Source organism: Macrobrachium nipponense, chromosome 15 (genome assembly GCF_015104395.2).
Source record: "Macrobrachium nipponense isolate FS-2020 chromosome 15, ASM1510439v2, whole genome shotgun sequence".
Taxonomy (NCBI): domain Eukaryota; kingdom Metazoa; phylum Arthropoda; class Malacostraca; order Decapoda; family Palaemonidae; genus Macrobrachium; species Macrobrachium nipponense.
The window spans coordinates 24507620-24522997 of NC_087208.1; the positions used below are offsets into that span (position 1 = coordinate 24507620).

At 42.3% G+C, this 15378-nt stretch overlaps 1 protein-coding gene and 1 long non-coding RNA gene across 2 annotated transcripts in view; one reads left to right on the plus strand and one right to left on the minus strand.

Moving 5' to 3' along the window:
• The window catches only part of LOC135227037 (ER membrane protein complex subunit 8-like), a 112497-nt gene that overhangs the window by 28171 nt on the left and 68948 nt on the right, over positions 1-15378 (plus strand). The window lies entirely within an intron of this gene.
• Positions 11452-11986, minus strand: LOC135227038 (uncharacterized). Its single transcript, XR_010317335.1, has 3 exons — positions 11944-11986; positions 11723-11815; positions 11452-11592 (listed from the first exon to the last, which is right to left on the minus strand). It is a non-coding gene; the product is annotated as an uncharacterized LOC135227038 (long non-coding RNA).

Here is a 15378-nt window from a genome sequence, read left to right on the forward strand (position 1 = left end):
TCTCCTTATCATGTCATTAATTGTATTTGTAACATGGTAGGTAGAATAATGTAATAAGGCAGTCCCATGGTTATCAGCTGGGTTTCCATTCCTGATGGTGTGACAATAAGCAAAATTGCTGATATCCTAATATCACCATTAACTGAATATTACCAATAAGCGGGGATCAGCTCATATTGCCACCGAAAATTCAGTTATCGTCGTTGCTAGACAAGCGCTGTAAAACTGGGTTGCTGATAACTGAGGCCGCCGATAACTGGGGGGACTGCCTTACTGTATATGTATAGGGATGATTGAAATGAAATGCTTTCATTCAGAAGTAGTTGTACTGGTATCGTGTTTAACAGTGTAAATTTCTTAACACAGGTGTTTCCTCAGAGGTGATTCGCTCATATCAGTTCCTGTTCTAAACATCAAGTCACGATGTCAGGAGACATTAGTCTTGCTTGCCCAGTTTTGGCCAAGATGTTATTACATGCTGCACGTTATCCACAGTCTGCAGTTAGTGGTGTGGTACTTGCTCAAGCTAAAGGCACCGGTGATGACACTAGTAACACAGTTTATCTTGTTGATGCCATACCTTTATTCCATTTACATCTCAGCTTAACACCAAAGCTGAAATTGCTTTAACAAAACAGGTAAGTTTGATTTTTACTGAAATTTAATTAGCTTTGATATAGTTTGTTGATAACATCTTTTACTTTATATCTCATGATAATGAAGGACTGGACAGTCCTCAGAAGTGTTTGAAGCATGGTTTGAAATTAATGGCTGTAGGAGTAGCTGTTGATTTAATATATACTACGTATACATTACTTGATTAAAATAGTTTCTGGAGCTTGATGAAAGTTTAATCTGGTGAATGGAATTTTATGAATAGCTAAGGTCTCTATTTCCTTGTGTTTTTGCGTAGAAATATTTTAAAAGAAATTTAATTGTAGAGAATCCAGTTTGTTTTGCCAAAACATATATGAATGTTTATGTACCAATGCCACCCTTGGGACAGTTTTGTTTGAATGTGTGGTAATATTTAGAAAATGAGTAATATTACACATAATTTATTTACTCTGACAGTACCATCCCCAAGACTCACTGAGGGTTCTTGTATAAAAGTTACTGTACTTTTTTAGATTTGTTAAACTTATTGCATTGGCTAGTCCTTAGCTCACTCACTGTCAGTCACACATTTACTGTTTTAAATTTTTGTCCATAGAGTTATAGTTGTGTGAAAATGATTTTAGGCCATTTGGCAGAATATTTTTTTTTTTAAGCTGGGATATGATTAATTAAAATCTGATTATGATAAGTTCTCCAGTATTCAGAATTTTTTTTTTTGGTAAAAGTAGGGAAAATGGTTAATTGAATTCATATTATGATAAGTTCTGCAGTGTTCAGAATATTTTTTTTGTAAACCATGGAAATGATTAATGGAAATCAGATTATGTTCAGATTACTATGTTGTTGTCAATAAGAACAGTCATAAAATTTCATTTTTATACATTCAACTTACCTGTCAGATATATACATAGCTATTGACTCCGTCGCGCCGACAGAATTTCGAATTTCGCGCACACGCTACAGGTAGGTCAGGTGATCCACCGCGCCGCCGCTGGGTGGCGGGAATAGGAACCCATTCCCGTTTTCCATCAGATTTTTTCTGTTGGCCATACTGGCAACATCGTTGTTGGTATCTCCGGCTGGATTTCGTTTTTGGATACAATTGATCATCGTTTTGGACCCTTTGGTGACGTATTTGGATCGTTGTACTGGCATACGCTTTTGTGGATCGTTATTTGGATTTTGGCTTGGAATTTTCATCATGATGTCTGATTCTGGAAGTGTGGTGAGAATGTGTGTGAATGAAGGGTGCAAGGTGAGAATGCCGAAAGCTTCGGTTGATCCTCACACTGTATGTAAAAGATGCAGGAATGTATGAATGCTCGATGGATAACACTTGTCATGAATGTGAGAGTTTGAGTGCTGAAGGGTGGAAGTCTCTAACTTCTTATTTAAGGAAATTGAGAAAGACCGGTTAAGGAAGTCATCTTCCAAAACCAAGCCTAGCTCTCAATCTTCCGAGTGGTTTGGTGAGTAATATTGTACCCTCCTCTAACATTATGAACGCTCCTTGTAATATTTCAAGTCCTTCTCCGAATGCAGATCCTACGTACTCTGCTTTGGAGATAGCAAGCCTTAAAGCTGCGCTTATGAAAATGGAGCGTAAAATGGCTGCCATAGAAAGGTAAGCAAAGTAGTGCTGTGGAAATGATGTGAATTTCCCCAGTGAAGTGGAGGAGGCGTCTGATTGGCTTCACAACGCTCCCAGGCCTAGACCTCTTTCAAGCTCCCAAAGCCCAGAGGAGAAGGAATGTCGAAAGCCTTACGGAGGTTATGGAGGATCCCCACCAGTCAGACGTCTCTTTCGGCAGAATCTGTAACGTCACAGACTGCCAGAGAACGCATTAGAAAAAGCGTTCTACGGGAATGTTTTTCGTCATCGGAGAATTCCTCACCTAAAAGAGGATGGAGATCAGCGGATCGTCTCGTCCCTTGAAGAGGATCTGGGAAGAATCGGGCATAAACTCGAGTCCGGAACGTTTTTCGGAGGACTCCCCGACAGAGAATAAGAAAGCAAAGGTTTGGCTTCTCCCGATAAGTGTGGGAATGGAGAAAGAAGGCTCTCCTTCCTCTCGTTTAGACCAGAGAGAAGAAACGACGAAGATATTAAGGATATGCAAGAGTCTATTGCTTCTCTAGTCGGGGTTCTTTCGAGAGATCCTCCAAGAAGAAAGGATGTTAATCTTCCTGTGAAGAAGTCAAAAAACCCTTACTATCAACCTCCCAGAAAAGAAAGATTCTTCTTCGGATGAAGGGTCTATTTTTCACAGACCCGCGAGTTCGGGGCGCGAGGCGCCAGCCAGGCGTGAAGCGGCCAGCCGAGCGTCCGAAGCGCCAAGCGCCAGCCGGCCGAAGCGCCAGCCGAGCGAAGCGCCGTCAGCCGCAAAGAACTAACACGTAAGCGCGAGGCTCCAATCAGGCGCGACGCGACAACCAGGCCTATCCGATATCGCAGGAGACGACTAGGCGCGAGAAGCTGGCCAGGCGCGAGGAGCCAGCCGCGCGTGAGAATTTCCTACTAGCAGGAAGAAACAATCAGGCGCGAGGCGCCATCCAGGAGCGTAGCGCCAGCCAGACGAGAAGCGCCAGCCAGGCGCGATGCGCCTAGACTGCCGAAGAAGCGCCTACCAGGCGAGAAAAAGCGCTAGCCAGGCGCGAGGCGGGGCCGCGAAGAGACATACAGGCGCGAAGCGCCAGCCAGACGCGACGCGATAGACGGCCACCCCGAAGCGCCAACCAGGCGTGAAGCGCGAGTCGAGCGCGAGGCGCCAGCCGCGCAAGAGGAGCCAGCGAGGCGCGAAGCGCTAGCTGAGCGTGAGGCGCCAACCGCGCGCGAAGATTCACCAAGCGCGAAGCGCCAGTCAGAAAGCGGCACGGCGCCAGCTGATATGAAGAGCGGCAAGAGCGAGAAGTTATAAGGGGTAATAGAAGATCTTTTCATGTAATGTCTTCGGATAGCGAGTCTCCTACAAGTAGAAACCCTAATGCAAGGAAGCAACCTGGTACATCGAAGGTTACGGTTTCAACCTCCATGTCTCAGGATGTTTTTGGTGGAGAAGAAAGTGAGAACTTCTAGATCTGTCAGTCTCTCTCTTCTAGGAGTATTTCTCCTATAGGGGAATAGTCTACGGACAAAGAATCTAATAAAAGAGCTCGCTCTCCTTCTAGGATGGAGTTGGATGAGGTGTCGGAGGAAGAAACCCAAACAATGAGGGGGTATCTAACTACAAAGTGTAGCCCTCTCTCCTCCTACAAGAATTTGGAGACCTCTCTAAGCCCTGCAGCTCCTCCTTCCCCGAGATCTCTTTTCTCAGTACGAAGGTTCCTAAAATCGTCTTCGTATTTAAAAATGAAACCAGCCATATCAATGAAGAAGGCTATTCAATCTTTAAATAATTGGATGAAGGTGAAGAAGGAAGCTCAGAAGACAGTTTTTTGCACTCCTCCATGTAAGCTCGGAGGTAGGAGGGGAATATGGTACAGGACAGAGGAAGCGATGGGGTTATGCTTCCATCTTCCGCGGAGGCGGATTTTTCAAGCTTGGTTGAAGCATCGAGAAGACATGCTTTGAATACAGCTAAAGCATATTGGAGCATGTCAGAATTGGATCAACACCTCAAGGGACTTTTCCATGTACTAGAAGTTTTTAACTTCTTGGATTGGTCCCTTGGAGTGCTGGCCAAGAAGGCAAATGAACCAGATGTTTTAGAACCTGAAGTTTTACATTGCATTTTATCCTGTATGGATAAGGCGGTTCAGGATGGATCGGGAGAATTGTCATCTCTATTTGGAGCAGGAGTAGTGAAGAAAAGAGATCATTATTTGGTTCATTTCTAACCAAAGCGGTTTCTCCTTCACAAAGGTCAGCCCTGTTATACGCTCCTCTCTCGGATCACCTTTTCCCTTCGCACTTGGTGAAGGAGATTTCAAAGTCTCTTGCTGAAAAAGGCAACCCAAGACTTATTAGTACAATCCTCCAAGAAATCAAGACCAACAGTACCAGTAGCGAAGAAGACTACTCGTACTCCGGTAGTGCCCTTTCGGAGAGGTTCCACCTCTCGTCCTCCAACGAAAAGGAAGACAGCAGAAAAAGCGAGGAAGGTCCTCCTTTAGATCTTTCAAGAAATCAAAGTAGCAGCGAGGTCCTCCAAACATCTGTAGGGGGCCAGGCTCCTAAACTTCGTAGGGGCATGGAAGATAAGGAAAGCCGATCCTTGGACGCTAGCAGTCTTGGGGAAAGGTTACATTATACCTTTTCAGGACAGACCACCTTTGTCGAATTCCCCAAAGGAACTGTCGGCGAAGTACAGGACCCTGTTCTGAGGGAGACACTTCTTCAGATGGTGATAGGAATGAAGGACAAAGAGGCAATAGAAGAGGTTCAGGATCCTTCCTCTCCGGGGTTTTACAACCGCCTGTTTTTAGTTCCAAAGGCATCCGGGGGATGGAGACCAGTCCTGGACGTGAGCATTCTGAACAAATATGTGGAAAAGAAAAAGTTCTCGATGGAGACTTCTGCCTCGGTACTTTCAGCCCTGCGAAGAGGAGACTGGATGGTTTCTCTAGACCTGCAGGATGCATATTTCCACGTTCCTATTCACCCGTCATCAAAGAAGTATCTCAGGTTTGTGATTCAAGGGAAAGTCTACCAGTTCAGGGCCTTGTGCTTCGGCCTCTCCACGGCTCCACAGGTATTTACGTACCTGATGCGGAACGTAGCCAGATGGCTACACCTGGAAGGCATAAGCGTCTCTCTGTACCTAGACGATTGGCTGATAAGAGCAAAATCCCAGGAACAATGTTTGGAGGATCTGAAGAAAACATTAGAATTGACAAAGGAATTAGGACTTCTCGTGAATCTCGAGAAATCGCAGATGACCCCCAGTCAGGACATAGTCTATTTGGGGATTCAGATGAATTCTTGGGATTTTCGGGTTTTTCCGTCCCAAGAAAGGATTCTTCGGGGGAGGGTTCAGCAAAGTTATCATACCTTCCTAAAGAAAGACAGGAGTTCAGCCAGGAGTGGCCTGAGCCTTCTAGGACTCTTTCTTCCCTGGAACAATTTGTATCCCTAGGAAGACTTCATCTAAGGCCTCTACAATTCTTCCTAAAGAGATCTTGGACTTGGAAGAAGGGCCATCTGTCGGACACTTTTCCGGTAACATTGGAGGTGAAGAAACACCTAAAGTGGTGGCTGCTCCCACTCAAAGAGAACAAGGGAGTGTCCCTAGAGGTTCGGAACCCAAACCAAATCTTGTTCTCAGACGCTTCAGAAACGGGATGGGGAGCGACTCTAGGGACAAGAGAAGTCTCTGGCAAATGGAAGAAAGAACAAAGAGATTGGCATATAAATGCCAAGAACTATATGCAGTGTTTCTGGCATTAAAATTCTTCGAGTCGAAGTAAGAAATCAAGTGATTCAAGTCAACGCAGACAACACCACGGCGTTTGGCTTATATAAAAAACAGGGGGGGACGCACTCGTTTTCCCTATTCGAGATAACGAAGGATCTGTTGTCATGGACGGAGGAGAGGAATATTACCCTCTGACCAGATTTGTGAAAGGGGAAAGAAATATCAGAGCAGACAGGCTCAGCAGGACGAAAACAAGTTCTCCCCACGGAGTGGACTCTGCACGAGCAAGTCTGCCAAAGTCTGTGGAACCTGTGGGGAAGGAGGCCGCAAGATTAGATTTGTTTGCGACGTTCCTGTCAAAGAGGATAGAGAAACTTCTGCTCCTTAGTAGAAGACCCGAGAGCAATAGCGGTGGATGCCATGCTACTGGAGTGGTCGGGACTCGACGCTTACGCTTTCCCTCCATTCAAGTTGCTAGGAGTAGTGATGAAGAAGTTCGTAGCATCAACAGGGACGAGATTTAACTCTCATCGCCCCGTTTTGGCCATCCCAAAAGATTGGTTCACAGAGGTACAGGAATGGACAGTAGACTACCCAAGATCTCTTCCAAACAGGATAGATCTTCTCAGACAACCCCACTTCAAGAGGTTCCACCAAAACCTCCCCGCTCTCGCTCTGACTGCCTTTCGACTATCGAAAGATTGGTCAGAGCAAGAGGCTTTTCAAGCAAGGCTTCGAAAGCAATTGCTAGAGCCCGGAGATCGTCAAACTATCCGGTCTATCAATCGAAGTGGGATGTGTTTAGAAGATTGTGTAGGAAGAATAAAAGCTGTCCTCCTCCGATACCTCTGTGACCAATATAGCAGATTTTCTGTTATTCCTGAGAGAGGAATCCAATCTGTCCGTAGCTACAATAAAGGGATACCGAAGTATGCTCTCAGCGGTATTTAGAAATAGAGGCTTAACTTGGCAGAGGATACAGATTTGCACGATCTCATAAGATCGTTCGAGACGTCAAAATCTATATCTACTCCGCCAAGTTGGAATCTGGATGTTGTGCTCAAATTCCTTACATCGGAAAAATTTGAACCTCCCGACCGTGCCTCGTTCAGGGATTGGACGAGAAAGTGTGTTTTTCTCATAGCCTTAGCGACGGCTAAGAGAATAAGTGAAATCCATGCCCTAGATTCTCGGGCTGAGGTTTTTAAGAAATGACGCAGCCATTCTGTTCTTTTCAAACTCTGTTTTTGGCAAAAAATGAGGAACCCTTCGAAAAAACCATTGGCCAAGGAGTTTTGAGGTGAAAAGTCTTTCAAACTTAATGGGAGACGAAATTGAAAGAACTTTATGCCCGGTTAGAGCTCTTAGGTTCTATCTTAAAAGAAAGAAGAGTTGAAGGCATGTAAACAAAGTCTATGGTGCGCAGTTCGGGACACAAAAAGACCAATGTCCAAGAATGCGCTAGCGTATTTTATTAGAAGTGTGATTATGGAAGCTCATAGCGATTGTGCAGAGGATTCCTTTAAATTATTACGAGTTAAAGCTCATGAGGTAAGAGCAGTGGCAACATCATTATCATTCCAAAAGAATATGTCCATGAAGGACATTATTAATGCGACCTATTGGAGATGCAACTCGGTATTTGCATCCCACTATCTTAGAGATGTTAAAATTACCTACGACAAGTGCTTCTCTCTAGGTCCTTTTGTGTCTGCGGATACAGTGCTGGGACTGAGGACACATACGATCCTTAAACTTTTATGAAAAGTCTAATACTTCCATACCATACTGGTGGGATGGGCTCTAACTTTATTACCATGACGGCTAGTTGTTGCACAGGCGGCCATGGCCTTGTTTAGGTAAGGAACTTTGAGTTGTCTTACAAGGATAGGCTTGGATAAAAACGGTGTCTTGATTACGGAGATCTCCACTATTTGAGGCAGTTTTTGTGTTACTATTGGTAAAAGTGCTTGGTGTCGCACAGGCGGCCATAGCCCTTGCTAGTGAGGAACTAGAAATGTGCCTTTTAAACGGAGTAGGATTAAAGGCATTGTCTAAATTCGTACATGGACCTCTCCTTTTAAGACAGTATCAGGATTTTCTGCTGACAAGAGTGCTTGGGCTAGCACAGGCGGCTTTTGGTGCTTTTGACAGTATGAGAATGTGCATAGGTCTTACAAGCGAGGTAGTACAAATTGAAATAATATTTGTTTATTTTTATTTTTATTTATTTTTCATAAAGAATTAGGTGTAAAATATTGTGATTGAGTTTTTTGGTTGTTTGCAAGGAGTCCGGGGATGACTTCTTGCAATCTTAGATACAACATTTGGTTAGGTTAAGGTGATCAGGATCGGGATTGTTGCTCCTTAGAAAAAAGGTTCTTGTCATATAAGTGGATTGAAACCCTTTGACATAGCCCTTATAGGATCGGCCAAGTAAGTGGATAAGACCCCTTTGGCAGACCTACAAGAACTCTTAGCAATAGATCAATATCTTGCTGAGGCTCTTGAGACTAAGCAGACTCCTGGGCATTAACCATGAAGTCTTCAGTCTAAACAGGTAGGAACCAAGGTTTGTTCCGACACGGCATACAAACCTTCGGTCCTTTTACAATAGGAAGGTACTAGCGGCAGCTGGATAGGTCGTAAGCTTTCGAACAAGGGGTTCGGTAGTTAACTGCTTGTCCGACAGGCGCGCGCGCGCGACTGGGAGGTAAACAAACCACTTTTTGCTTTCGGCCTGCTGGCGTGTGGACGTGTATCATCGCTCTCTGCCCGCTTCATCGTCGTTGCTTTCGCATGGTTGTGTTTTTCTTTTTCTATTTATCTAGTGAAACTGAATTGTAAGTACAATCATTTCATATTTATTTCCATTGAATTCAATTGTGAATTAAAGGATCTTGGTTTCACCACGCCCTCCGATTACCCGAGTGCCGGGACTGAAGGGCGTAAGTGCGGGAATTCATTTTCCCAGAAATGATCCTCGTATTGTGTATGCTCGGTGCCGAGGGCGGGAGAGCGCTCGCTCCGAGCGTATATTTTGGTTGGAAATGTGTAGATGAAAATCGTAAGTAAGTGCTCTTTTCATTTATATTTTTTTTTGACCTGTATGCTCGTTGCCGAGCGAATGCGCTCGGCACGAAAACTTATTCTGTATGGAAGTGGAATCGCAAGTACAGTACAGGCAGTCCCCGGGTTACGACGGGGGTTCCGTTCTTGAGGCGCGTCGTAAGCCGAAAATCGTCGTAAGCCGGAACGACACTTGGAAATATGCCTTAAACTAAGAAAAAGTTAGAGACCTTACCTGTGTGACATGCAAGTATATTGCATGATGTGTAGTGTGGTTATTTCAATGGCAAAGGATGGTTCTTGAAGGTATAATTCTTTATTAAACTCTTGTGACACTATAAAGCACAATGTACTACACTTAATCCTTAGGTTAGATTATACACTAAACACTATATGTATTATGCACTGTACACTTCGTAGTAGTATTTGGTAGATCCTGGAGTACACTAAAATCCCAGTCTGGTAGCTCTGGAAGGTAAAAGTATAACACAATTAGTACAAAATACTACACAAAGTCCTGAATGCAATATGTAAATTATAGATATCAAGAGTAAAAGAGTTAATGTATGTTAATTAATTCCTTACTTTTAGTTTATAATTCCTTACTTTGAGTTATATCAAGAGTAAAAAAGTTAATGTATGTGAATTAATTCCTTACTTTTAGTTTAAGTTGTCCTGCTATGTAACCCTGGATGCACAAAGTCTTATGTGGCCCATAGCCTACATCATTCAGGGGGTTCTGGAATGTACAAAAAATAATTTAGTTATGTCAGTTAATGTACTCTTATGCATAGTAAGTTACATACAGTAAGTATGCAACCATACAGTGGTTTAATATCACATATATAACATGTATAAAACTTAGTTAATGTATGTTAATTAATTCACCTTACTTTAGTTTAAAGTTGTCGTTCAATGTAACCCTGGATGGACAAAGTCCTTAATGGCCCCATAGCCTACATCATTCAGGGGGTTTCTGGAATGTACAAAAAATAATTTTGTCAGTAAGTACTCTATGCATAGTAAGTTACATACAGTAATATGCACCATACAGTGGTTTAATATCAACTGGTATGCATAGTATAAATGATTGTCTCACCCCCTGTTCAGCAGGGAGTGTACAGTATGTACGTAATTCCATGAGGGACCTTTGATCACTTATCCCATGTGAGAGATCTTGGTCATTTTTTTTAGTATGTACGTATAAACTTACTTAATGTATGTTTACTACACTATGTATAATTCCTTACCTTTATGTTATGTAGTAACCCTGGACAAAGTTTTATGTGGCCCCATAGCCTGCATCATGGAGGGGGGGGGGGGGGTCCTGGTTTTTCTGGAATGTACCACGTATCAAAGTTAAGTCATGTTATGTATGTTTAGTAAGTTACATACAGTAACCATACGTACAGTGGTTTTATAACATGTATGTACATAATCAAACTTGGTTGGAAATTCCTGTAAAAAAAAGTTATGTACGTATGTAATACTACTGTATGTAAAAACCTTACTGTTCATACTTTGTTACACTACATGTTTACATGTGATACGTATACTTTCCTGAAGGGTTTTTCCATCCAAAAATGGTGCTTCTACTTGTAGTTATCCCTTGATGACACTTGTAGTAGTAATTTGTTAGTAACAACCTGGAGTTGTGTGAAAATGTTGGTTCTGGAAGGAAAAAGTAACAAAATTAGTGTACAAAATATACACTACAGAAAGTGTGAATGCAATATGTTAATTACTGTAGATATATCAAGAGTACTAAAAGAGTTAATGTATGTTAATTAATTCCTTACTTTTAGTTTAAAGTTGTCGTTCAAATGTAACCCTGGATGGACAAAGTCTTATGTGGCCCCATAGCCTACATCATTCAGGGGGTTCTGGAATGTACAAAAAAAATAATTTTGTCAGTAAGTACTCTATGCATAGTAAAGTTACATACAAGTAATATGCACCATACAGTGGTTTAATATCACATATAACATGTAGTATAAAAAACTTAATTTAGAAATTCCTTACATAACTTACCAACTTTTAGTGAGTCTCAAAGCTGTTACCTAGGTTGTGGGAGATGGAGGTGGAGGTGTAGAGCATTCATGATAAGGATGCATTCCAAACCTAACTTCAGTGTGCTTTATCACAGATAACAGGCTAGGATGATGGGCAGTCTGGAATGAAGAATTAATATTAAAGGACAGTATGTAACCACTTAGGTGTACAAAATTTATTGTACGTATGCAAACATTAAACACAACTGAGAATTCCTTACCTTCAGCAAAATGAAGACATGTAGGCTATGCAGAGGTCTGGTTTATGTAAGTCAACAGGTGCATGCCAGTCTGGAATGATAATGTAATAGTACATATGATTATATAGTATGTATGTTTACATACATAAACATGGTTATTACATATGTAATAATAAAACATTAATAAAAAAAAAATGTCCTTACCAAATTCTAGTGGTTGGCTTGCTTACTGGGATGGCCATATGGTACATGAGAGTGGGTGGCTGGGCTATGGAGTGGGATGGGCAGGTGCTTGGGAGTCTGGAATGATAAAAAATATATAAAATGATAGTTACTACTACTGTAACTACTGCACATGTTACGTATTACTGTTTGACATATGTAGTGTGTAATACGTATGTTCAATATAAAAAATGAAGAATTCTTTTACCTGAAGGAATGGGAGAGGTGATACTACTCGTATCAACTGATTTGGGCTCTGGAGAGGTGATACTCGTATCAACTGATGAGGGAACATCTACATCTGGAAAGAATGATAGGGGTACATATATATTATAAGGTGGATGTAATTGTAGCATATGTACACTTTTAATAAAATTTCTATTAGCAATTTATAAAACATTTTATACAAATTTGTTAAGGATTCCTTACCTGATGTATAGGGCGAGGCATCAAAACCATGGAAAGGCTCAGGTCATCTGGGTCACTGTCACTATCAAAGGGGTCTGAAATGAAAAAAAAAAAAAAATAATAAGGTTATGCAACATCAAACACATTGTACCACTATGTAAGTTAGTGTACGTATGTATGTAGGGTTGGGTGTAAACAATTTCCAACATGAAAATGAGAAAAATGAAATTGCTTACCTGATTGTACACGTACAGGTGGGCGGGCTGATACAGAGGGTCCAGGTACAGGGGGATCTGGAACTGTCACAGGTAGTACAGGGAGATCTGGAACTGTCACAGGTAGTACAGGGAGATCTGGAACTGTCACAGGTAGTACAGGGGGATCTGGAACTGTCACCACTTCTGCAATAAAATTACAAATGATGAAAATTAATGAAGTTACAATTTACTCTACTTTAGTTGTTACATTAAAAAAATTACACCATTTTAATATGTACACTAGGTTTAAACACATAAATTAGTAAAACAGTTTCAGAATTCCTTACCAGGACTAGGAGTGGGAGGTGGTGGTACTGGAGACTTGTGAAAGAAAGTGTCAAGCCTGGACTGCACACTTCTCTTCGTCTGCTTCTTCTCCTTCAGGGTCTCCTTGTAGAAAGTCACCAAATCCATGATTCCTCTCTTGATTTTGTCAAACCTAGAAACGTTAGGGTCTTCTGCCTCAAAAGAAGCAAGCTCTCTCCAGATGAGTAAAACCCTCTGACAAGCCTTTCACAGTTAATGACCGGGTGGGTTTTGGCTCTGGTGCCGCCTCCTCTTACTCAATCATTTGTTGTCAAGTTCTAGTAAGTCCTCTGCAGACAATTCCTCTCCATGGGAAGCCAGCAGCTCTGTTACATCATCAGGTTCAAGATCTAGTTTCAGCCTCTTGCTTAGCCCTACGATCTTCCTCGTCACAGTCTTCGACGTCTTCTGCCTGGTCAAAGCCTTCAAAACTGTGCACAAAAAACTGTGGACACAGTTCCTCCAGGCCCCTTATTTAAAGTTGGTCGTCTTCACCTCGTCCCAAGCACTTGCAATATTTTTCACTGCATCAGCAATGTTGTAGCCCTTCCAGAATTGCTTCAGTGTCAACTCCTTGTTAGCTTCTATGGCCCTCAAAGCAAAACGTATGGTCCTTCTAAGGTAGTAAGCTTGAAATTAGCTATTACTCCCTGGTCCATTGGCTGTATCAGCGATGTGGTATTGGGTGGGAGGTACACCACCTTCACATTAGGATGCATGTCGCTCAAATTTGAAGGGTGACCAGGGGCATTGTCCAGGACTAAGAGGGCCTTAAAAGGCAGACCCTCGAAGTCAAATACCGCTCCACTGCTGGCACGAAATGGTCATTGAACCAATCTTCGAAGACCATAAGGTAACCCACGCCTTCTTGTTAGATTTCCAAATCACAGGAGTTGACTCTTGAAAATGCCTTGAAAGCCCTGGGATTCTCGGCCAAATCACAGCAAGGGCTTCAGTTTCAAATCACCACTTGCATTGGCCCCAAACAGCAAAGTCAGTCGCTCCTTTCCAGCTTTATGGCCAGTGCTGACTTCTCCTCCTTGGAAAGGTACGTTCTTCGATTTGGCAGTTTCTTTTCCAAATAATCCAGTCTCATCCACATTAAAGACTTGGTCAGCCTTGTAACCACCATCCTTAAATTATCTCAGCCAAACCACCTGGAAAACTTTCTGCTGCTTCGCTATCAGCACTAGCAGCTTCACCTTGCAGCTTCACATTATGCAAATTTGCACGAGCCTTAAAACGGTTAAACCAAACCTCTACTCGCGGAAAATTCACCACCAGCACTGCCTTCGCCAAACTTTTTCACTACTGCCTCATGCAGCGCTCTAGCCTTCTCCTGGATCACACTTAAGCTCACCGGAACACGTCGCTGGTTCTGGTCCTCCAGCCAGATCATGAGCAATTTCTCCATTTCAACAATGCTCTGGCGCGTTGCTTCTCGTTTATCACCGTTGACTTCATCGGTGCAGCATCCTTAACATGCTTCAGAATACGTTCCTTATCCTTCACAATGGTTACCACCGTGGTCCTGCTCAAGCCTAAAGAACGGCCTATTTCGGTGTTAGTTTCTCCCTTCTCCGAACGCTTTATCACGTCATATTTGACCTCCATCGTGATGACCTTCCTCTTCTTGGATGAACTATCATCGGAGGAAGTACTTTGGCGTTTAGGAGCCATTGTAAATTTGCGAAAATGGCAAGGAATTTCAGCAACGTCAGCACACCAACCTAGTGAAATGCAGGCAGGCACGCGATTGAAGTGGCGTCCTTCGTATTGTTACGCTTGGCGTCCTCGACCGTCCGAGGTCGTTGTTCGGTCAATTACCATACAGTTTAATAGCGTTAATTAATTTATGCACCTCCGCTCAAAAAACTAGTTCTGCATATGAGGTATCGTTAAAAAGCATAACAAAACGTAGTAACCTTGGAATTTGTGTTGTAATCTAACCAGAAACTTAGTTTTTTTAATTATGTACTGGAAACAAGCAATGATTTTTCATTATATTTGCGCTTTTGGACTGTTTTTAAACTGCGCATCCCAAGCTAGTGTATTCATTCGCCCGCAAACTAGTTCCGCATATGCGGCGTCACTAAAAAAATTCAAAAAAATACGAAAAAAAAAGTGTCAAAAATCATCATAACCTCAAAATTTTTGTTGTAATGTAAACCAAAAACATATTTTTTATTATGTACTGTGCTAAACTATAAAGGATTTTTATCATAGCATGCGTTTTTTAAAAGCGTCGTTAACATCGAGCGTCGGAAGCGTCAGCGTCGTAAACCTCGGAAACAAGCGTCATAACCCAGGACGGAATTTCCATTGAATATTTAAGAAAAAAGCATCGTAACCTCGGAACGCTCGTAAGCTGGAACCGTCGTAAGCCGGGGACCGCCTGTATATTATTTTGATTGTAGCAATACTCATTTTGGATCAGTTTCCGAGCTTACCCGGAAATTGATCCTTTCCCCTTTATTTGAATGAAGTGAAATCGCAAGTGCAGTTCTTTTTCATTTTCATATTTTATTGAGATTGCATTGTTTACTTGGATCAATGTTTCCGCTATTTCCCGGGAATTGATCCTTCCCCTTTTTATTTGTATGAAGTGAAATCGCAAGCGCAGTATTCTTTTTCATTTTTCATATATATTTTGATTGCATCAATTCATTATGGATCAAGGTTTTCCATTCATAATCGGGAATGGATCCTTTTACCCTTGCGCTCGGTACCGAGGGCGCAAATGCGCTCGATCCGAGCCCTTATTCATTGTGAAGTGAATCGTAATGCAAGATTCTTTTTCATTTATTCCTTTTATTATTGATTGCATCAATATTATTTGGAAGTTCAAGTTCCGCTCAGTCAGGGAATTGATCCTTATGCCCTTGCATTCGGG